General features: G+C 41.7%; 1 long non-coding RNA gene across 6 annotated transcripts in view; it reads left to right on the plus strand.

The window, feature by feature from the left end:
• The window catches only part of LOC147148621 (uncharacterized), a 148699-nt gene that overhangs the window by 10324 nt on the left and 113518 nt on the right, over positions 1-24857 (plus strand). The window contains exon 3 of one of the 6 annotated variants that reach the window (XR_015086630.1): positions 9975-10100. The exons of 4 other annotated variants lie outside the window; for them this stretch is intronic. This is a non-coding gene — a long non-coding RNA (uncharacterized LOC147148621). Of the gene's footprint in view, positions 1-631; positions 713-9974; positions 10101-24857 lie in introns of those variants that run through there. One more of the 6 variants, XR_015086626.1, reaches the window with a different exon arrangement.

A 24857-nucleotide genomic window follows, 5' to 3' on the forward strand; every position in this document is an offset into this window, starting at 1 on the left:
ATGTGGGAGGAAGCCAAAATACCTGATGTAAACCCACACGCACAAGGAGAATATGAAAACACCAGGGAGGCCAGAGCTGAGATTTGAACCCCAAACATCAGAACTGTAAGGCAGTCTTGCGAACCACTTGTACACAGTGATGTTCACTGCTGAAATTGGCTGTCATTCCGTTTGACATCACAATCACAGAATCCGTGGTTCGGCCCAACTCTATGTTGACCACATACCTAAGGATTTGCAGTCGGGAATATTGCACAGGTTTAACTTGAGATTGTTGGCTCCAGTCATTTTCCAAGCAGATGGGGTTGAAAAAATACCCATAACCAGTGTTGCCACAGTTACCTTGAAAAGGTAACTTAGTTACCTGATTACTTGATTTTAAAAAGTAACTAAATTACTTTACTGATAACATGATTTTAAGAGTAACTAAGTTATATTACAGTTTACTTTAATAGTTACAATTTAGCAGATACAGACAACCTTGCTTAACATAAATGGCAGCCGGTTTTGCCTCTTAACACACATTAGACTGTAATAGAGCCTGTGACGTGGCCCAAGCTTTTGTCCTTAAAGTAAAAAAAAATGGGGTGGGATGGATTCATCTGATTAATTTTTATTCCCTGGGGACCAGTTTAGGGTTGACCCCGACTACCGCCTGAAGACAGCTGGGATAGGCTCCAGCACGCCTGCAACTCCAGTGAGGATAAGCGGTTCGGATAATGGATGGATGGATGAATAATTATTATTCCACGAATCCGGAATTACCCAGAAAAACATGTTTAGACTATAAGGGCACATAAAACATATTGAAAAGAAAATCTTTTACTTGACTTCTGCTTCATTGCATTTTTCCCCCCCTTGCATTACTTTTACTTTTATACTTTAAGTAGTTTTGAAACCTTTCCTTTTGTACTTTTTAAGTACAAGTTTAACTTGGTACTTTTTAACTCTCGTCAATTCTTTCACACTGGAGATGGTTAATTGCAACTGCCTTTGGTGGTGAATGGTCTACTCTTTCAACGATTGATGTCTCCTTCATGTAGTAGTAATTATATTCTACGTAGTAATATTTTGTGATACTTATAGAGTAACTGCAATCTGATTATTTGATATGAATGCTTTAGATTAGATGTTACTGGAAAACAACAGTAACACGTCACCGGCATCACTGCCCTTAACATATCCTACAGCACCGAATAAACACTTCTTTAATCTTTCATAGACATTCAAAAAATGCCTCATTAGTTTGTTGTTAGTTGGCTATTGTTCCTTTTTTTTTTTTGATTTATTGTTCCATCACGAACACAATGTGATTGGAATATTGAACAGGTTTTACTTCTATATGATAGTCAGCCCCTCCTGTTTTCTGAACAGAAAAGGGTCTTTTGGGGCTACTCCTTAAGTCTCTTAAGGCGTAAAGAGTATATGTTTCAGATAGTCTGGACTTGCCATGGTGGTGAATGTAGCCGAACCTGCAAGCTTCTGACATTTTATGTCCAAACACAATGTCGACCTCCTTCGTTTAACATGGACAGAATTGTTCAAGTCTGTTTTCATAGCAGGGAGCACCTTAAGTATGGGTCAAAATCAGAGTCAAGTCTTTTTGGCTCTGCCTTATGGAGCGCAGACTCCAGCGAGAGTAATTATTTGTGGAGGTTTTAGGACCTCGGGGGGTGACGGAGTGGGCGGGGGGGGGGGCAAAGGGTGCGCTGAAACGGAAAGTACGCCAGTCCCACTCACGCTTGATGCTCAGTGAATCTGAAAGGTCATGTCATGTTTTCTGGCAATTGACTCGATTGGTTTGGATTGTGCAACATAAGGCCGGGACGCTAGTGTGTATACGTCCTTTGTGTGTGTTTCTGCCTATTTGCTGGGAAATGTGCCCCGGGTTGCTTTTTGCATTGACCTTATTACCCCGCGCAATGACGTACTTGCCCTATCACTTGCACCCTCTGAGTCCAGAACATACAGTACATGCGCCAGTGACAATTGCTAACACGGAACATTAATTTTATTTACATTGAAAGTATTCAATACAATTTATTTAAAGTGGAAGTCAACCCAAACATATTTTTTTCAGGAATATGTTCCCAGCAGGCCCACTAGTTGAAACACGGCTTTCTGATTGATTTTTTTAATTGTTTGTGGGATATAAATTAAGCAGCAAAATGCACTCGTTTTTAACCATCTCTGGGGGCTGCAATTTTGTCTTCTGTCGACTGAAAATGACATCACAACTGCTCAAAACGACCAATCACGGCTGACCTGTTTTCTAAATCTGAGCCGTGATTGATCTTGGCCCCGGAGATTGCTAAAAACAAGTGAATTAACACTTATTCCACAAACACAATATTTATCAGAATGCCCTGTTTCAACAAGTGGTCTTGCATAGAACATATTCTTGAAAAAAAAAGTTTGCATTGACTTTCATTTAAGCTAGTTTTAACAGTAAAGCACTTTTATTTACAGTTACACTTAATTCTAGCATGGCAAAAAGAGCATGTTCCCCTGGATGACACACGCTCCACCCTCGCCCCTTTATTTGAGAAGGACTGATCTAGTGGCATCTTGGTGCCAAAGAACTGTTGAAGTGAGTTGAGAAACTTCGTTTAAAAGAAAAAGACAAAAGACGTCCTTTGCCACCATCTTGTGTCATCAACGGGCAATAATAGTAGAGTATGAACCTTTAAAGATGGGGGGGGGGCTACAATTACTTTCTGATTCTCCCGATTCACAGTAGGGCTTGGTCCTTATTCCCCGTCAATACCCCGTCAATACCGGTTTTTTTGCTCCAGTGGAAAAAAAAAAAAATATAAAAAAATATTGAAAATTAATAAATACAGAAGAAAATAAAACTCTAGCTTAATGTTATTTCTTTTATAAGTACACTGTTTTTCTGATGAAATTAGACACTTATTCTAGAAAAAAAAATTGTTTTTTGAAAAATCACAATGCACTGATCGGTCATTGTTGGAGTGACGTTCCAGACCCATACTCGATATGGAGAGATTTTTTTGTTTTCATAGTTTGTCATGTCCGACAAAAAAACGACAGGAGAAAATGTGGAACCCAAAAACGCAGAATAGGACAAAATTGTCGAATAGAAAAATCTTTAATCACAAAATTTTAAAAAATGATTGACGAAGTATGAACAAAGGACGCCAGCAAAAACAAAGCCAGGGAACATGAAATGGGAAACACAAAACGCTTGCACAAGGCAAGGAAGAATTGATTAACCGAAAGACAAAAACAAGATTGCAAAAAACTCCAATAACACGATACACAAAGCGCTCAGTTAGTGACGAGGGTTAAAAACTTTATACTACGAACCCTTACCAGAAAAATCGAGAACAAGATACAAGAGCGAGAGGCCTAGAAAACAGAGCTTGGGCTGTGAAGCGAGCAAGGTCAATAATCCGACAAGACGTGGAGGTGAACACTGTCCTTTTAAACCTATCTGATTATGATCAGCCAGCAGCTGAAGGGCACGCCCCCCTCCCCGGGGGACCTATTGATGTTCCTCTGGGCCATACCCCTCCCAGTCGACCAAGAACTGAACCCCCCTGCCCCTGCGCCTGGAGTCCAAGAACTCCCTCATGGTGTAGACGGGCTCCCCATCCACGATACGCGGAGGCGGCGGGGGAACGGGGGGTGGGGCCAAAGGACAGTCCCCCACCGGCTTGACCAAGGAGACATGGAAAACAGGATGGACCTTGAGCGTCAGGGGCAAGCGGAGCTTCACAGCGACAGGATTGTCGATCGCCTCAATCTCAAACAGCCTGATAAACTTGGGCCCAAGTTTGCGGGAAGTCCCAGCCAGGGTCAGGTCCTGTGTGGACAGCCACACACGCAGACCAGGTAGGTAAGCGGGCCCAGGACGTCGGCGCCGGTCAGCAATGGCCTTATCTTCCGCCATTCTGGACAGAGCCGCCCGGGTCTCCCTCCGACACGCTGAGCCCGCTTCAGATGGTGCTGGACCGATGGCAAGGAGACCTGGCTTTCCTGCGATAGAAACAAGGGTGGTTGGAACCTGTAGTCTGCTTCGAACTGCGACCTACCAGTAGCAGAGGACATCAGGGTGCTGTGCAAATACTCCACCCAAGGTAAGTACAGGGACCACAATGTGGGCTGATGCAGACAAAAACATCGGAGGGCAGCCTCCAAGTCCTGGTTGGCGCGCTTACTCTGGCCGTTGGTCTGTGGATGATATCCCGATAACAGGCTCACCGAGGCCCCAATGGCATATCAGAACTTTTTCCAGATCCTGGGGATCACGATTGGACACAATGTCTGTGGGTATTCCATGGAGACGAACAACATGGGTAATCAACAACTTGGCAGTTTTGAGGGAGGAAGGAAGCTTGACCAGAGCCATGAAATGGGCGAGCTTGGAAAACCGGTCCACAACGGTGAGGATCACTGACTTCCCTTTAGAGACTGGCAGTCCAGTGACAAAGTCCAGTGATATGTGAGACCTGGGCGCGACAGGGTTGGCAAGGGGCGAAGTAGGCCCACCGATGGTTGCCGCAAGGATTTTCCAGAGGCGCAGGCCGAACGCGCTCCTACAAAATCTGTGATGTCTTTTTTCAAGTCCGGCCACCAGAACCTTTGCGTGATCATGGCCATGGTGCGGTTAACATCCGGGTGGCACGCCACCTTGGACGCATGTCCCCAGAGTAATACTTCCTGCCGAAGCTCGGCCGGCACAAATAGACGACCTGGAGGACACTCCTCCGGCGCTGGAATATCAAGTGTGGCTTCCGAGACCTTCTTTTCAATCTCCCACTGGAGCATTCCCACAATACATGATCCCGGCAAGATGGCCTCGTACCGCGCCTCATACACTGCGGTGTCATGGAGACGTGACAAGGCGTCGGGTTTCTGATTGCGAGATCCTTTGCAATAGGTGAGAGTGAAATTTAAATGGGTAAAAAAACAGCGCCCACCTGGCTTGACAGGAGTTCAGGCGCTTCGCAGAGCAAATGTATTCAAGATTCTTGTGGTAGGTGAATACAATGAAAGGTTCCTTGGCACCTTCCAGCCAGCGACGCCATTCTTGAAGGGCTAAAACAATGGCCAGGAGCTCCCTGTTCCCCACGTCGTAGTTGGACTCGGCTGGCAAGAATCCCCTGGAGAAGAAGGCGCAGGGGTGGAGCCTTTGGTCAACTGGAGCCCGTTGAGAAAGTACCGCCCCCACATCCGAATTAGATGCATCAACTTCAACGACAAACGGGAGATCAGGGTTAGCATGAGTAAGCACCGGCGGACTAGTAAATCTCTCCTTCAATTCTTTGAATGCCGAATCTGCGCTATCGTTCCACCAAAACTGCTGGTTGCTGGACGTTAAACGAATTAAAGGGGCTGCGACCTTTATAATAAACCTCCTATAGAAGTTAGCGAAACCAAGAAATCTCTGTAAATGCTTCCTATAGGTAGGGGTAGGCCAGTCTACCACGGTCTAAGTCTTAACCGGATCGGCTCGCAGTTGTCCCATTTCCAATGATGAATCCCAAAAACTGCACCGATTACACGTGGAATTTCTCGGCCTTAACGTACAGTCGATTCTCCAATAACCGCTGAAGGACCTTGCGGACATGTTGTCTGTGTTCCTGAATATCCTTGGAAAAGATCAGAATATCATCTAGATGGACGAAGCAGAAGACAATAGAAGCAGGCTCCGGACAGTGCATGTTGCTTCCTCTCCTCGGGGGTTAGCCTTCCACTGTCGAGCTGCATCGGCTCCTCCTGCGTCGTCCTGGATGACTCGGGAGGTGGCTGGCGTCCAGATGCGGATCCTGACTCCTCTGAAGGGGCCGGTAGCTCCCAAAATCCGGGCGATGACCCCTGTAGGTACGCTCCCGACGACGGTCTCGCAGCTGGTTGTCCAACTGAATAGCAAGTGCAATAAGTCCCTCCAAGGTTGGTGATGTCCTCTCGTGCGGCCAGTTCGTCTTTAAGAGATGAATTCAGTCCACGACGGAATATGCTTTGAAGTGTACAGTCATCGAACCCATTCTCAGCCGCAAGAATACGGAAGTTTATAGAATAATTAGCAGCGGATTGATTACCTTGAACACAATCTAACAAACGACCTCCGGCCTCCCTTCCCTGTACCGGGTGGTGAAACACTTGGCGAAACCCTTTAAAGAAACCGGGGATGAAAGACCGGAGCTCGGGTTTGGATTGCCCACCGCCAAAGCCTACGCAGCAGCTTGACCAGACAGGAGACTCATAATAAACGCCACCTGCGAGCTATCGGTGGCATAGGTAAGTGGTTGCTGATCAAAAATGAGGGAACATTGATGGAGGAACTGCCCACACAAACCGGGTTCACCCTCATACCGTGTAGGATGGGGTAAATTGGGCTCCCGACAGCGTAACATGCCAGGAGGCATCGAGCTTGATGCATCTTGGAAATCCGAGGGGGGCGTACCCCGGATGTCGCGCTGCTCAAGCTGGGCACTCAGACTGTCGCACCGCTGAGCCAGCAGTGTCACAGCACCACGGAGTTCTGTGAGCGCTGCTTCCTGCTGTCCCACCAGTCGACCCTGGCTGGTCAAAGCTTCTAATCTTGTCGGATTCTGCGGGATTCATGGTCGGATTATTCTGTCATGTCCGACAAAAACGGACAGGAGAAAATGTGGATCCCAAAAATGCAGAATAGGACAAAATCGTCAAATAGAAAAATCTTTAATTACAAAATTCAAAAAAATGATTGGCAAAGTATGAACATAGAACGCTGGCTAAAACAAAGCCAGGGAACATCAAATAGGAAACACAAAACACTTGCACAAGGCAAGGAAGAATTTATTAACCGAAAGACAAAACGATATTGCAAAAAACTCCAATGACACGAAACACAAAGCTCTCAGTCAAAGTGACGAGGAATAAAAACGTTATACTGCAAACCCTTACCAGAAAAATAGAGAAACAAGATAAGAGAACGAGAGGTCTAGAAAACAGATCTTGGGCTGTGAAGCGAGCAAGGTCAATAATCCGACAAGACGCGGTGGTGAACAGTGTCCTTTTTATGATCAGCCACAGGTGCGCAGCTCAAGGAAACGCCCCCCCCCCACTCCAGCTGGGCAGCAACAAACAGAGGGAGAGAGGGGGAGAGAGAGAGCGCACGGAGCAAAACATGACAGTTTTAGTCTTACCCCTGTTCTCTCATCACTTCATACACATTAAAACCCACTTCTTGAACACACTGTAAACGTATTGGAACACAATTCTTTTTGTACATAAATCATTTTGTACATCCAGTACATAACACAACATAATAATGAAATGAAAGATAAAATAATTTATAACTTCAGTATTAAAATACTACTCCCACACATTGTCAACATTTTAATAGTAAACATATTTTAACACTTTTTAAAAAATGTTTCAGAGAAAAATCCCTGACATAGCATAACTGTGATAGATGAACCATGATCCAGTAGGTGAGTTACTTTGTCCTGGGAAGTTACTTTTTCATTTAAAAAAAAATCATTATTATTATAAAGAGTGTGTATACATATATTCGTTTTTATTTCAATATTATATCTTTTGAAATTACATTTTACACCTTTTCCTGGCCCTCTTAAAATTATGACATAATAATCATATAAATACATAAGTCAAATAAGTAACTACTTTCACAAATAAAGCGCTGTGAAATGAAAGGCAAATTACTATAGTAGGCTTCCAGAGGATATTTTGAGTCGTAGGCCGTGTTATTATTTATGGAGAAAGCCAGCAAAGAGGAGTGAGTGTTTCCTCTAGGCAATAGCCCACAACATGTAGTTTTACCAGCAAATCCTTCGCCAGGCCTCAGTCTCCATGCCTACGCGCTTGACTTCTGCACTCCAGCAGATCGGTGGCAGAGGTCCAGAATCACTTAGATCATTTTACCCGGGGCGCAAAGGGGGCAGAGAGGAGCCACTGACCCTGTGCTCGTCAAGGCAGGGCTTTACGCTTCGTTGGCTTCCCTGGTGTGACATTTCTCCTGTATTTGCCCCCGCCCACTGCTTCCCCCTCGTATAGAACCAGCAAGGCAGCGCAAGGAAGGAAAAAAAAAAAAAAGATCATTGTCTGTGGAGATATCAATCAAATGCACAGCATCTGGGGTCACTCTGCTGTCAAAGCTCCTTGTTTACTGTCCCACTTCTCATGCAAAGTGACAATAATGACAGGATGTCATCAATGTTCGCCATCGTAGCCCGTTAACGCAATGCGACATTTTCCTTTGGAAAAGAGATATCATACCTGCCTTATTCCCATCATCCTTGCCCCAGAACAACCCCCCCCCCCCCGCCCCCGTGCCCAGGGTCATACATCAGTCATGACATTATTAAAGGTTCAATTGTGCCTTAAAACAAGGCCTCTCCTCAATCGGGATGTGTTGTAGAACAGATGGGGCTTATGCAGAGCGGCTTTAACGTCTATTTTAAGTGCTTTGAAGACAATGATCTAATGAGACCTTTACATTTCGTACAGGAGGTCTAAGAAAGCTCAGACCGAAGCCACAGTCGCTCATCAAACATATCAGAATAAATCTTAAACGGTGTTGTTTCGCAACCTGGATTTATCCAAGATATATATATATATATATATATAATATATAAAATCTCAAGGCACACTGCCACACAAAAACCTTACAAAAAATAGAACCATAAAAAATAAATGGCTTACAGATGATTTTATTGAAAAAAAACCCCAACAAAAAAACAAACAAACTGAAGTACACTTGGACATGCACATAAGGCAACCACTCTCCAGAACTTCCAATAGCAACCCAGGCTAAATTTAGTTCCCCTTCCACAAACAAATATCTTCCCCAAATTGAGATGTATCGCTTCAGCAAAACTTCCTTGACAGCAATTACTACCTTCCTACATTTTTTACCCTTCCAAATCCTACACACATTACATATTAACAATGACATGAAATCATTTAAATATATATATATATTTTTTGCCATTTTATTGCAAATTAAAAAAGAACAAAGAAAACGCATGCACATAAGTTTCCGCCACCTTCTACATTGATGCACCTTAGAAGCAATGACAAGTAAGTCATTGATCTCAAGTAAGTCTACTCCTGCCTGTTCATCCGCACTAGACCTGTTAACAGTATGCAGTTCTAGTGCGTATTAACAGTCGGGAGTAGACTAGAAGGAGATCCATAAGCTGCTGTCAAGGGACTTGTGAGGCTCGCGTTTAGGAAGGTAAAAGCTTGGACGTGGTGTTGCGCCGGGTTCAACACGTGTCTACGAAAGCCCGAAGGTTCCGCGACAATCTGTTCCACTTGGTTCCCTTCAGTGCTGTGACCTCAATTCTCGACTGCTGTTAAAGCCTCCTTGCACACTTTTTCTTGACACAAGTCAGCACGGGCAGCTACACTCACCCTCTCTGAGCAAACAGTGCAGTAGCTGCTCAAATATCAAACAACGACGCTGTGGAGGAGCCGTGCATTAACATCCCTCATCCTGGGCCGTGGCAGTATCTCCAATTTGGCAAGCCTGTGAAATGACACTTTCAATTGGGGTCAATTGGACCCCTGCTTCTGGATTTCCGGCAGCCTTCTCTGCCAAGGGGTAATCGCAGGCCGCAAATATAATTAAAGTTACAGGCTGTAGATCAGATTTTGTAACAGAATATTTAAGCAACACTAGGGGTCAGTGACAGTCCATCCCATCATCCAGACACTGTCACCATCATGGATAACAAGACTTCCCACAAAGGGGTAACATTTGTACAGTCGATCTCTGTTCATCACGTCATCATATATTCCAAACCCATTCAGTTTTGGTGAAAGTCTGCAATCTATAGAGAGAGACCATATAGAAATGTGTTAGTTTTACCGTGCACTTTAAAATATACAGTATTTCATCTTATTAAAGCACACATTTTAAACATATTTTATTTGAACATACCAAAAATATTTCAAGAATAAAATGTACAGAAAATGGTTTAGTGTCTGTGTTTTAGATATGTTCCTTTCGGAGGCGGGGCCTGGTGATATGGCCTGCGATGTCAGTGAGTCTGCGTATGAATTTCTGGACGTGAGCTTTGGCCAACAGTTCCTGGGCAAGTGTGCTCATTGTACATGTGCTTTACTGTTCTGTCTGAAAAGTGCATCAGCGTCTCCTTTCCCACTGCAAGGGCATTACAGTATATAAGGATACGGTGCAAACCCATAAAAATATTGCAAGGATTTCTGCAATACCCACAAAAGATCTGCTATATATATATATATATATATATATATATATATATATATGTGTATGTATATATATATATATATGTGTATGTGTGTGTGTGTGTGTGTGTGTGTGTGTGTGTGTGTGTGTGTATATATGTATATATGTGTATATGTATATGTGTATATGTATATGTATATATGTATATATGTATATATGTGTATATGTGTATATGTGTATATGTATATGTATATATGTGTATATGTATATGTATATGTGTGTATATGTATATGTATATGTGTGTATATGTATATGTGTATATGTATATGTGTGTATATGTATATGTGTGTATATGTATATGTGTGTATATGTATATGTGTGTATATGTATATGTGTGTATATGTATATGTGTGTATATGTATATGTGTGTATATGTATATGTGTGTATATGTATATGTGTGTATATGTATATGTATATGTGTGTATATGTATGTGTATATGTGTGTATATGTATGTGTATATGTGTGTATATGTATATGTATATGTGTGTATATGTATGTGTATATGTGTATATGTATGTGTATATATGTATATGTATGTGTATATATGTATATGTATGTGTATATATGTATATGTATATGTGTGTATATGTATATGTGTGTATATGTATATGTATATGTGTGTATATATATATGTGTGTGTGTATATGTGTGTATATATATATGTGTGTGTGTATATGTGTGTATATATATGTGTGTGTGTATATGTGTGTATATATATATGTGTGTGTGTGTATATATATGTGTATATATATATGTGTGTGTGTGTATATATATGTGTATATATATATATGTGTGTATATATATATGTGTGTATATATATATATATATATATATATATATATATATATATATATATGTATATGTGTGTATATATGTATATGTGTGTGTGTGTGTGTATAATATGAGATACGAGTGATCTGTCCAATGCTTTGGCTTGTGAGGGCAAACTTAAAATATGAGCAGTATATGGTGGTAGGTAGGGATGTAACGGTAGACGTGGGTGTATTAATACGTTTCGGTATGGCATGTTCGGTTCGGTCCATTTATTAGCGTGAGTTTACGCACGTGCGCTATTGACTGCTGCACGCGGCAGAGGAGGTCGGCGGCACTAAAGAGGAGCCAGGACGCTGTGATAAATCATAAATGCATGGATAAATGGCATTGTAACGGCATACGCAAACAAGCCAGAACTCGAAGGTCCCCCATACATTGCGGTCTCCTGTTTGGGAACATTCTAGCTTTCCTGTTAAAATCGTTGATGGGTAGAGGTACGTGTATAAGTCCTAAAGTTGTGTGCCGACATTGCTACATAAGATTGGCGGCTACGTTGCAGGTAACACGTAACATAATAACGAATATCCAACTTTGAATGTTTCTTAGACGAGGAAGCAAGCAGTATTTTCAGCCCCCCAAAAAATACAACAGCTCTGTTCCTCGTTCTCCGCTGTTTCTCTCGCTAGCCGTACGATGCATTCATGAACTTCGGAAACATCACAACTCAGCAAAACACAAATCCGACCACGACACAAATAACCCAATTCATTACAATATGCTGTTGAACATTCAAAGATTTCAATGCCTAAAAAGTGTAGATAATTTCATAAGGAATGTAAAGTTACTGTATTTCATTATAAAAAGAGTTTTAATACAGTTAGGAATAATTGTAACTGTTATTGTTTGTAATTTTTTTCATCACAAAAAGTGTATATGTACTGTACTTTAACTTGAATACTTAGATGTGTCATAAGTTGTTGCTGCATAGGTCTTAATAATTCACAAAATTAAGAGACCTTTATTGTTGGTGTATTTTTTATTCTGGTGTAATTTCTTAGAATGCCACCCAAATGGTTTTTCAATTTCAGTGCGGAAAGATGATTTGATGAGTTAAATGTTTTGATTTAAGAAAGTAATTATGCCTCTTTGGGCATTGAATCTGTTGACACTTGACCGTTGTGGTTGTCTTATTGTACAAGCTATGACTGTCAAATACAACGTTGATTGAACGAGGTATACCGATAACTATTTTTAACATCTTAATCTATTCTTTAAATTTGATAATTCCCACACATGACAAAGAAAATAGGTGCTTACTCTGCTTATAATGTGAGCTGTACAGTGGATATCCGCTATTTGCGGGGGATAGGGACCGGGCCAGCCTGCACATAGCAAAAATCTATTCACTCTGTACTCCAGATGACCAACTCAGCACACCACACACAACCAAATTCTCCCCCAACAAACCAGCTAACTGTTGTAGTACCAAGGCTGACCTGTGAGAGGCAGCACAGTGCCAGTGAGCAACTAGACTGCTGCAAAATAAAAAGGAGAAATAAAATATAATCACATATGGCATACGGTTCTACGGTGACTCAAATAAAAGAAAAAGTACTGGAGTGCTAATCTTTTTTTTAGTTAGTAGGCTACGTTGTAGTTTATTGCAAATGATAAAACAGGACAGGACTGGACTATTTGCATTCTGAGGCAATATTATCCATATCTACTCCAAAAATGTATTGATTGTTCCAGTGAACATGTGCCACACCTCTACAAAGTTTTATGGAACTTGGTGATATAAGTATGGCTTAACTACAAAACAAACAAACTAAGAAACATCAATTGTTTTCGTCTTTGGACTTTTGTACTGAGTGGAGGTGATTATTTTATCAAAATATGCATCTCCACTCTGAATTGATTCCCAAAGCGGGATTTGGCTTCTCGGTCCTTTCCTGTCTCCGAGACAAAGCGTAACATCTCGACGGTGAAACGGCACTCTAGTATGTAATTATCTAATTGTTCCAGCCATGTCTTTCTTTTGATTTATGGTCTTGTATCAGTGGCCGACCTGATTTCTAATGAGGTCTCCCCCCTCCCCACACTTGTGAAAATATGAACCTGAATTATGTGGCACCGGTCCAATTATTTTTTCGCTGGGCCGAGGCGCCCGGTGACATTGACAGTGTGCATCCACAAACAGTTGCCACTGAAGCTTTCACCTAATAACAATAATATGATCAATCAATTTTGATAGACCGACCACACCTCTCACCATGACAGTCGGGATGTGCATCTTTTCACACGCTTACATTTTTTAAAAATCTGAAACTTGTAATACCATCAGGAGAAAAAAATGAATCCATTTTGTATCAAAGTACATTATCATCAAGCATGCACATTTTTTGTTGGCGCAAGGCTTCTGCAGGCATGTACGTCCTGGTGAAAATTTATGTTCGGTTGGCCTTGTGGCTGTAACTCACTTGCCACCCGTCAACATGAAATTTGGTAGGCGTGCCCATCATGGGTAGACACACAGAAAAGTCTCAAGAAGCCATGAAGGACTAGACACAAGAAGTCTGTCATTTTGGTTTGAAGCCACCATTTTAGGCTCATTTCAACCATTTCCAGGGGTCAAACAAAATGGAATTCTTCCCAAATTTTTTTGTCTGACTGCTACCGAAATTGAGCAATATATACTAGACAGATGGGTGACGATAAATGGCAAAATAATAACTCAACTCCACAAAGTCACAACTTGACTAAATTATTCAAGCAATGGCTGCTTAGAGGACTCATATCAAGAGAGTGTGAACAATGCAAATTATTAGAACAGAATTTAAACTTTTGCAGCCTCTAGGTTTTGGGACTCACTGATTTACGGTACATGACAGGTCAGGTGTGACCACACTAAGACCCCGGTGCCATTTGCAGCCAGCCAACAATTTTTTTGTGGCATATATTAAAAGTAACATTTGGAGCAACAGGCAACACTATTTTCTTTTCTTTTTTTTTCAAGAAAGGGTGAGGAAATCATGAAAATATTGTCTTGTTTTGGTTCGAAATGTGGAGATGTTATTCGGCTGCTGCTCTGTATAGGGGCGGATCGAGTCTCGTGAGATGCAGAGCCTCAAAATCCAGAAAAATCCTCAATTATTTGACTTAAACAGAATGCTATGAGGGAGCAGTTTACAAAATAACTACAATATATAATCAATAAATAATTCCTTTATGGATTGATTTAGCATAATATTAAAATAAAGTGAAACGAATGTCAAAGTAGCCCTTGCATCCTTTGAGCTTTCTAAATACTGCAGTCAGAGGAAGAGGTTTGGGCAGAACCACTATAGGTGGATTTTAAGGCAGTAGTTTATATATTTTGGGTGCTGGGGAGAAGACAGACCGTCGTTGTCCTGTGAAAAACACGTGTCATTTTTGTCATTTAAAACATGTTTACATTCTCGGGATGTCCGAAGCAAACAGAAAAATTTAAATTACGACAAAAACGGACATACGAGTTTTTCACAGGACAGCGACGAAATATAAAATTCTGCTGAAAAAGTCTGTGAAAACCTGTAGTAATGGATGGATCAGGTGTTGCCAAATCCTGATGTATTTTTCATGGAAATGACCTGAATTGTACCTTCCATTAATCCAGGCGCTGCCCCTATTAAGTTCAGGGCGCAAAGTCAACAAATAGCCACTATGTGGAGCATTGCAGGCACAAGGACAGAGTTGACAGAATACACAAAGCCCCCCTGCACACCGTGTGGACAGCAGGAGGCTGCGACTATATTGGTTGAAGAATAGCGCCAGACACAAGCACATCCACTATACAGATGAGTCTCCCCCCCCCCCTTCAAATTAGCACCAAGCACAGAGACCGGCGCTGGTGTGTGTGATGAAAAGATGCACGGCTGCCACTATTTGTGCCGCCGAGACATTCATCAAATTAATTACTGGCGGATCGTGCACCTCTCTGATACCTCTTTATTTTGAGTCCGGTAAATGGGGCCTCAGACTAGAGCTGACAGGAGAGGCCTAATACACCCACAGAGTTCCCCCCTCCCTGCACATAATTAATCGAAATCTTCACTCGCTTGACAAATTGGAATGATGAATCTATCTTCTATGAATAGCTTAAGAGAAAACGCATAATCAGTCAAAGCTATACAGTTTGAAGCAACATCTCACTCCTCCTCGGACTCTCTCGCCACCGTCGGGTATGATCTATTAGGCCGCAAAGCAAACATGCCTTTTGAAAAAGACTCCCCCTGCTCTCGGCGCCTCGTTTGATAACTTTGGCTTCTCACTGTAATAGAGCGGTCAAGGTGGAGAGTTCTTTTCTTATAGTTCAAAAGAATTGGAGAGAATATAAATCAAACGCCAGTGTTGTTTAGTGCTGCAAACACAGATGCATACAGATGTTAACATGACAAATGTTAACGGGAGAAATGTGCATCGCATTATTTTTTATGGGGGAATACTGCTGATATTACATGTCAACACAATGCAGTTCAACTCACTTTTGCGAAGCTGTTTTGCATTATGATGCAGTGCCACTAATGGAATTATTACAGTGGGGATAGAGACTGAGAATGACCGAGAACAGCGAATTTTTTGTCAATTGTTTGACCCTTCCCTAAAAGTGATTGCAATCGTCTCTATGGTATTAGTTTTAAACTTAAATACTGCTTTCCACAAACTAGGATCCCAAAACACTTTAATAGCATTTCAAACACTTACAGTAAAAACATCTTCATACAACGTATCGTCTGTGCGTACACGTCAACAATTCTGATGATGATGATGAATTACTACAGCTGGGCAGTCCAGTGTCACACAACGATCATTTGGCTTCACAACAAAGTTACATCGATGCTGCCTGTGGCGGCCTGCGCTGGTAGGAAGCACAGCTGCCGCGTAGGCTGAGATTGGGTTAGATTGGTTAGCATGTCGGTGATTACTGACCTGAAACCGCTGGATCCATGTGGTGACTACACGAAATGGTGGCCGTAGATAGTTTACTGGAAGCGATTTTCTGCTGAGCTGTTGCTATAAATTTCACTGCTTTTGATGCTGTGTTTAGTCCTAGTTAGCTGACTTGGGAGCCCAAAGTAGCTACGGGAACCACAGGCGCTGCCATTTTGGACATTAACACTGCCAGGTCCTACTGTGCCTGTGATTGGATGGCTCCAAGCATGTTTGTGTAGATGTAGGGAGAGACTGTAATCATGCTATCAAGAGTGAAAACCACCGCTGAAAGTGAAGTGCTGTGTACGGTAACATTGGCCTGAAAATTGGTATTTGACTAACTATATTGGTCATATTTTATTTAGAAGCTAGATGCCTTCCTGTGTCGCAATACCAATAGAGGGTGTTAAGGGTCAGCAAGGCCTTCTCTGCTAGCCCAAACGACTTTCTAAAATTCGCATATTTCTTCCATGACATTTTATTAATACTGTATATTCCCTACGGTCTATTCTTTTCATTTTGTAGTCTTTCTCTTGGCTACACTGCTACCAGTATGTGTATGTAGTTGTTCCATTTTATTTATTTATTTTTTTCGTCCAATCAAATTTCAGCCTCTGTTAAGCTATTCTTCCCAGAGCCTTCAGAATCAGTTCCATCCTCACCGAGCCCGGGAGCTGGCCATAGATGACATGCATCTGCACACATTAAAACATTCAATAAGCACTATCTCTGGTGACTATGATGTATTTTATTTACGTTTTATTTTTTGTCATGTTTTTAAATAGTGATTTTGAACTACTACCGATGATTGTTCATGCCCCATTAGCTTGCTGTTATATATTTTTTTATTTAAATTTTTTTTGCAGTACTGTATTGATGGTTTCTATATTACAAAGTGATGGTGATTGTGCTAAGAGGTGGATTATGTCAGGGCCCACTCAGGTCCCAAATGCATGGCTCATTTTATAGTGCTATGGTGCCCATCTGAGGTGGCATTCCAAAATCAGCCAAAGAAACTCTTTCTCAGCTGAAGTCTCATGAGAGTTGCCCACAACTCGCATATGATGATGTTCAGTCACCACGGCATTGTATATGAACGTAGTCTTTTGGTACAGCCAGTCACTTGTTTAAAGGTGAAATCATAGATACTGGTCATTAAATTGTGCTCGGCTGACACACATTGTAGTTCCGTACTTTTTAAGAATGCGAGGACAACACCTTCACATGTGCGAGTGGATGAAAAATCACTCAAACAATATACTGTGTGTGGTGGGGTGTGGGGTGGGGCCTGGTGAGCGTGTGGGTGAATGTGAAGGTTGTTGCTTTGGAGGACATACAGTATCTTGTCTATGGTAAGTAGTCATCCCTAATAGCTTTTGGTTTGGATGTGAAATATCGTCTTGCCACATGCGAATGTGACATTATTGTGTTCTCCGGGGAAATGTACAGACTGATCTTGGTTCAGCAGGAAGAGGAAGAAGAAAGGGGGCTAAATAAAGGCTCAGTTTCATGAAATAGTGTATCAATCCTTTTGGTTTTGTTATTTCCAACTGAATATGCAGCAACTTGAGTATTCTAATCATGCAGGAAATTAAATGTTACAAATTTGTAAATCTTTGGGGGCCTTATTTGATATTTCTAAATGAATACCTACAATTTTAATAGTGCTGCTCATAACATGTTTAGACTGCAGTTACCCAAACTATGACCCAAGTGTGATGTTGGTGTGGTATATAATATAATAATATATTTTTTGTTCTATATATATCACTCCAGAGTCTGAAGTCAGACCATTCAAACAATGTATCATGAAGAAGAAAAATATATATATTACACATTTTTGAGGAAATTTATTTTACCAAAAAAAAAAAAAAAAAACGATGCCTAAAACAGTAGAGCTTGTACTGGCACCCAAAATCCCTGTTCTCTAATTGTGGCAGTGAAGGAGTTCTGGTTGCATTCAACTCTTTTAACTATGGAAAAGGTTTTATTTTTAACTTAATGTCTTATCTTAACTACAATCCCATGCTACATTGTGGCCAAAGGTAGAATTCTGGTAGGTTATTTCGCCGTTTTGGTGCTGTAAATCAGTGTTTTTCAAACTCTGTTCCGCACACCAGTGTGTGAGATATTGTCAGGTGTGCCGAGGGAAATGATCTTTGTGTGCCTGTGCGGTCTAGCGCCTGGCAGCGTGATCGTGTCTTTACTACATTGTAGTACTCTTCCATACCAGCAGGTAGCAGCAGGTAGCTAATTGTCTTTGTTTTGAGACAAGCGAATGACGCATGTTCATCCAAACAGGCCCATGTTTCACACTGAGTAAATATCAATATGAAACATTATAAAATCCTTTTTTCTTTGTTTAATTCCTATTCAAGATGTTATAATATAACGTCATTCTTCAATGTTAAAAAATGCTTATATAAACAATATAACACATATTGTTAAAATAAGCTTTTTTTTCACCATTTCAGCTGGTGGTGTGCCGCGGGACTTTTTCAATGAAATAAATGTGCCTTGACTCAAAAAAGTTTGAAAAACATTGCTGTAAATAGTTAATCCTTGTGTGGCAGATGCCGCATGCTAAATAAGGTGGCGGTAATGTACCAAAAGTATTTGGAAACAAATGCTTACCAACAAATTGTAGAGAACATTCTTGGGACAAAATCATTAGAGACACACATCCATCTTAAAACAAAGACCTGAGTGAAGGTCTTTAAAGCACCTTGGCTCATTGACTGAAGAGATATTTGATTGAAATCTTTGCTATGGAGCGTGACATCAGCACTTCCTCTGCGTCCTCCTATTATCAGTTGAGCCTGCGGAGCACAAACTAATCCCTCTTCGTCAAGGCGCCGTGGACAGCAGTCGGCGACCATCAATTAATCACCCACTAGCACCTGACCATCCTCAGGTCCTGTGTGGGATCCACTGATGAGAAGTCCAAATGCAGTGCAAGGCTTGAATTTTTTTTTTTTTTGCTTTGCGGAGCAGGTCTGCGAATCAATGACTTCATTTGAGGGGTAACGTTCTAATTTTGTGGAGACATTTTTTTGCAGGTGAATCACAGGGAACTGAAGAAAGGGTTTTCGTTTGTGGAATAAGAGTTAATCCACTCGTTTTTAGCCATCTCTGGGGGTGGCCATTTTGTCCCTTTTGTCGACTGAAAATGACATCACAACTGCTCAGGGCTCAGGTAACGACCAATCACGGATCACCTGTTTTCTGAAGCTGCGTCGTGGTTGGTCGTTACCTGAGGCCTGAGCAGTTGTGAGGTCATCTTCAGTCACAGAAGTGACAAAATGGCCGCCCCCTGAGATCACTAAAAACGGGTGGATTTTGCTGCTTAACTCATATTTCACAAACGCAGTATTAATCAGAATGCCGTGTTTCAACTAGTGGGCCGGCTGGGAACATATTCTTGGAAAAAAAAAAAAAAAAAAAAAAAAAGTTTGGGTTGATTTTCTTCTAAGTAAAGAGTACAAGTACCTCTACTGTCTCTGGTGAGACCGCATTGGTTTCAAGCATGAGACGGGCTGTGCGTGTAAGACAGTCACAAAGTGGACTTTCAAAGGGTTCGTGGGGGGCGCCAAGCTGGCTGCAGAGTAACTGTCGGGCTACTCGGGGGCAAGTCCATCGGAGACGGTATCGTCAGATTAACCTTCAAGCTGGGCATCAACTCCTTCCTGTTTGAGTACCTCCGATTCGTTTTTAATTGAAAGGAATGTCCAATTACCCCGCGTTCCAATTTCGGAAGGGACCGGCGAGTGAGCTCATTTACTCAGTTTCACTCTCGGGGCTTCTGTGCTACCGAGCTAAGCTGCATTCTGAGAAGTCCATTGTTTTATTGCAGAGCTTGTGAATATTGGATAAACCAATTTTCCGCCCAAAGCCTTTATCTGAAAGTCTCCCTCCCCGGGTGCAGCTCCTCAATTCCCGATAAGCAGATAAAATTGCGCCTTCCTCTTCATTTAAAGTCAGGTAAATGTCATTCCAAAGTGCATTTTTGTTCATTGCCTTGTACTTCAAACTCCAAACACCTCACACTTTATATTTTTTCAGCAGTATTCCTTGTAAATTTAAGTATTTCTGGGCCCGTGGCTCGGAGCGCCGCAGAAAAGAGAGGTTGCAGAGTTCATAAATGAGTAAGACTCTCCAAATGAGTTTGGTGACCTCTTAAACTCCATGAAATTAATATAAGCAGACATCCTTCTTGCCTCGGGGCTAGCGCAGAGCTGTAGAAGATCACTTAAGCTCTTGGAGTTTCATCAAACTTTTATAAGCCGACTTTCAAGACACATTGTTGCCGCTGCCGGTGACTACGGCGCGCATTATGGATCCAAACAAACCTGTGCTAGCCCCACTTAACCCTTCATCAGGAACGTAAAACCCACCATCCACACATGTAACATCACCCTGGGGCTTTTCACAGGGACCATTTCTGATTTGTTTTTACAAGCTCGCCAGTTCGCGAGCTCCCGGCTCGAGGTAGTCCAAACATTTAATTTATTACTGACACTAAGTACCTCTAGATTGAATTCATTTGCTACAGCTGATTTGCACTAGAAAGTCGTCACGGAGTGTGAACATCTTATTACATTATTATTCAGAGCAAAACAACTCATTATACTGCAGCGTCTATTCAGTACAGTGAAGCCTGGCTTATTGCAGGGGAAAATCTGTGATATAGAGACCATATAAAAGACTTATTTTTTTTATTTCTATTTTTTTTAAATAGTTTTACTGTACTGGTCATAGTGCCTGTGTCTATGGCTGTGCCTTTAAGAGGCAGCATCCTGTGGAATGGTTTGTGATGTCTGCGTGTGAGTGTCTAAGTGGGAGCTGTGGCATATAGCAGTTCCTGTATTTGTGTGCTTTACAGTTGTCCCGGCGTTGAAAAGTGCACGTTGAAATCACGGCTGTGGCTCTCCTTTCCCATCTGCAAGGGCATTGCAGTTCACAAGAATAGATTTGAAAATTTTGCTACTGGTCAACAAATAACCAAATTATTTGGTATGGCGCATTTATGTCACAATCGGTAATGTACGTTATCACCCAGGGGGAATATACGTCAGCGATGAGTGATGCAAATAAAGCTACAAAAATTTAAATTTTGATTTTGCACAAAATGCTTATTTTTCCTGAAAATGTGTGTCTAGCACAAACTTGTATTACCTTGGCCGAAACGTTGATTTCCATTTTGATTGCACGCACCTTCATTTTTTTTTTATTTTTATGCCACTTAACAGTGTAACAGCTGCACATAGAATGACTAACATCTGGTGGTCAATTTCTTCCTAACGGTGTGATTCGTTTTAGTATAGCCCATTAGTCCTGCATTACGCCTACACGAACATAACTAGGGTCTTTTTGTTGGGATGCGACACACTATTTGTACCTGTGGTAGCGAAGTGCTTGTAATGACTCCCCGGGGCTGAGTGAGAATGTGTTAACAGCGTCTAAACCTCTACAGCCTGCTCATGAATCTTAATGTTTATCTTATAAAATGAGCCGTACGGTGTCAAAGAGAGTAACTCACCGAGCGGTCGGCAGGGTGCTAATCTGAGCGTGCCTTTGGAAATGAAGCGAGAGAATTGGGCCGCTTAAATACGATCGCGTAGAGAAATACTCGCGGTGTTTGCTCGGGGGGGGGGGGTCTTCAGGGCCTCTTCAGGTTAAGCATTTGAAGACAATGGGCTGCAAAGATAAATGGGGAATGCTGAAATGTATTTTCATGAGCATGAAAATGACTGCTACAAATTTCCAGAGTTTTAGCCCCAAAGCCCCAAAAGATTTACAGATGATTTAGGAAACGTTTTACTTGAACAATATGGCATTTAGATGCAATTAAATAGAATACGTTGCCTGCAGTACCTCACCATACAGAAAATGACGGTATGGGAAGTGAAAAGTGCCAAGGGTCTGTAATTTGGAGAGATTAATGAACATGAGATAATTCCGTTCTTGTCTCTGTTTAATTAACCTGTTAATCCTCTGACGATGGATTATAAAAAATAATGTGTGGTTTATGGGTATGTGAAGAGTTGATGAGAAATTGTGAGCGAAATGTAGAATATAAAAAAAGCTGAAAAAACACACAGTTTTGACCTATTTTAATTACTCCCCTCTCCAAAGAGTCACATTTCCTCTGTGTTTGCTACATTCACTGCATTCAAAGGATTTGCTCTTACTACACTGCACACCTAGAGAACAAAATTATCCAGCCGCGCTGGCTCTCATTGAAGGACATTTAAGAATACAATAATCCCCCCCATATTCACTGTTTACTATCCACAAATGCACCTATTCACTTTTTTTCTGTGGAACCTTCTCCTGGCTCTTTTCTGAAAAACTCACCCATTCTCCGTTTTTGTGCTCTGTATGCCCAAGCTCTGTCTAAATATGAAAATGTCTTGAAACTATGTTGAAGTGTAATGCCTTTGCAAGAGGGAAAGGAGAGCCACAGTCGTCGATGCACTTTCAGACAACGGTCAAAGGCACAAATACAAAATGAAAACATTAGAAAGGAGCTGCTACAGAGCACGACTCGGACCCAGATCTCACACGCAGACTAAACCAACCTAGCTTCTGACATCCCTCACCAGGCCATGCCCCTTAAAGGCACACAAATATTACAATAGTTGCACTTTTTAAAAGCGTACTTTCTTACATTCTCTTTTATAGTGCTCTTGTTCTTAATTAACCCGTTAAGACCTGAAGCGCTTTCTAAACGTCTGTCAAAAACCTAAGGTCGTCTTTGGAATCACCCTCGAAAACCTGAAGTTTTCCCGGAAGTTCAACACCTAGAAAATAATAATAAATATCTTAGCCCCTGTAGCAGATAGAAACATAATTCCAGAATAAATTGAAAGCTTCGACATGTGGCTTTCAAACTGGCCAAGTTTATTAATCGTTACTGTTTCAATCGAAGTTGTAAAAATTGTTTTTATTTTTTTAAGCAGTTCAAGAGAAGCACTATTTATAACTTAAAAAATTGAAAGGTAGATACCAGAGCTGGGTACTTTTTTGCCATCCGTCTGCGACCTGGGTACCCCTCTGTCCTCGTCCCTCAGTCCTTATTCATAAAAGCTCTAATCCTCTGACCCCGTCCGTCCTTCTACTTTTAAAGCGCTTCCGTCCTTGCATTATTCAATTAATATTTCCTGTGCACATCCACTTATCGGCTGGGAGTATCGTGAGTGGATTGAATAGTTTATAATTGTTTAACCAAGCATAGCATTTAGCTGCAACACAAGCCCGTCGTGACGTGAAGATGATGATAATGATGCCGACTGGAGCAAACCAGTTGACATCAAGAAAATATTGAATAATAACATAATACTATATTGCATTTTATTGCAAAACATTTATGTTTTAACTGTAGATGTTTTCATTTTTTTAAATAAAATAATTAACCCAAGGTTATTTTAAGAGGAAACACAGACTTCCACTTCCGGGTCCTTTAAATGTATACGGTGGTAGAGATTTTTAGGGTCTAAAGATGTTCCACACAAGGACATACTTTGCAAGCAAAGGGACAAGTTTCTAAATATGAACAGTTAACAAAACGATTCCGGATTACACACACAAGACAGGCTGTGTTTCTGTCAGTGAGGTGAAATGACTGACTCCTGTGGCATTAGCCATGGTATTACATGTGTTGAACCACTCGAGGGCAGAATATGCATGTGCAATGTGACTACTGGTAAGCACATGAAAAGCGTTGTGCAGGCAATTAATGAAGCCGGCTCCGTAGAAGAGAACATGCAGTGAGCGCTGTATCTCCTGTTGAAAAATGTCCTGCGCAGTTGGGTTTGAAATGTTCTGAGGCATGTTTTGTAGTTTGTCCATTTTGCCAAGTGGGTTGAGAGGAACTTTGGCCGCCTCACGACCACGTCACGCGCATGAGAGACGGTTAGTGGGTCGGACTAAAATCCACCTCCGCCCTTGCTTAGTCCGACCCTTTTTTAAAACTTGTCCCCCCCCGTCCTATGTCCCAAAAATGGACATCCATCCGGGACGGAGAGACGGACCGTTCCGCCCCCGGGACGGACTGCCCAGCTCTGGTAAATACTATCCTTTATTCTGTTACAAAGACGTGAATATCGTCATTGGCTACAAACATATATCTTAACCATATATCACGCTCGACTGGTTTCACTGGTTCAAAGTCCGCAAACGCGTCATCTTTTTCACTTGGACGGCGTCCTCCATTGCTTGTGGACACGTGTATATTCCGATTCCGATTTTATGGGCTAGGAGACCGAGAATTGGATTAAAAAAAGAAAATGATGTATGTGCTCTCCCGGCTTTAATGGTAGAAACACGCAACAGCGGCTTTAGTGGTAGAAAGGCGCTCCCGGCCTTAAGGGGTTAAAGACATGAAACAAGAAAAGTTGTATTTTGTGGAGAGGGTTGGAACGAAATAATGACATTTAATTTAATTTCACTGGGGAAAATGGATCGACCATCGCCTCTTGTGGAACAACGAGACTTTAAGCCACACTTTTTAAATTGTCCGTCTTACATTCGGTTTGTGTGGGCCCTCTGTCCACGCAAAGGTTGGAACGCTGAGAAGCTAAATAATTACACACCTTAACCATATCCACTCATCTCTCTGCAGAGCTCTGAGGGGGTGATAGTGATGCGGTGCGTGGTGTGATGAGATCATTAGGCATGAGTGAAAAAGCCGAGGTGAACACCGGGGCATATATGTCATCATCTCACTTACATGCACCATCAGTGTGTGGAGAATGTGTGATTTTTATTATCTTTCCCCAAAGCTCATGAGAGAGAGAGAGAGAGAGAGAGAGAGAGAGAGACTGAGAGAGAGAGAGAGAGAGAGAGAGACCGAGAGAGAGAGA

Source organism: Filicampus tigris, chromosome 4 (assembly GCF_054856515.1).
Source record: "Filicampus tigris isolate MCC_2025a chromosome 4, RoL_Ftig_1.0, whole genome shotgun sequence".
Lineage (NCBI taxonomy): Eukaryota > Metazoa > Chordata > Actinopteri > Syngnathiformes > Syngnathidae > Filicampus > Filicampus tigris.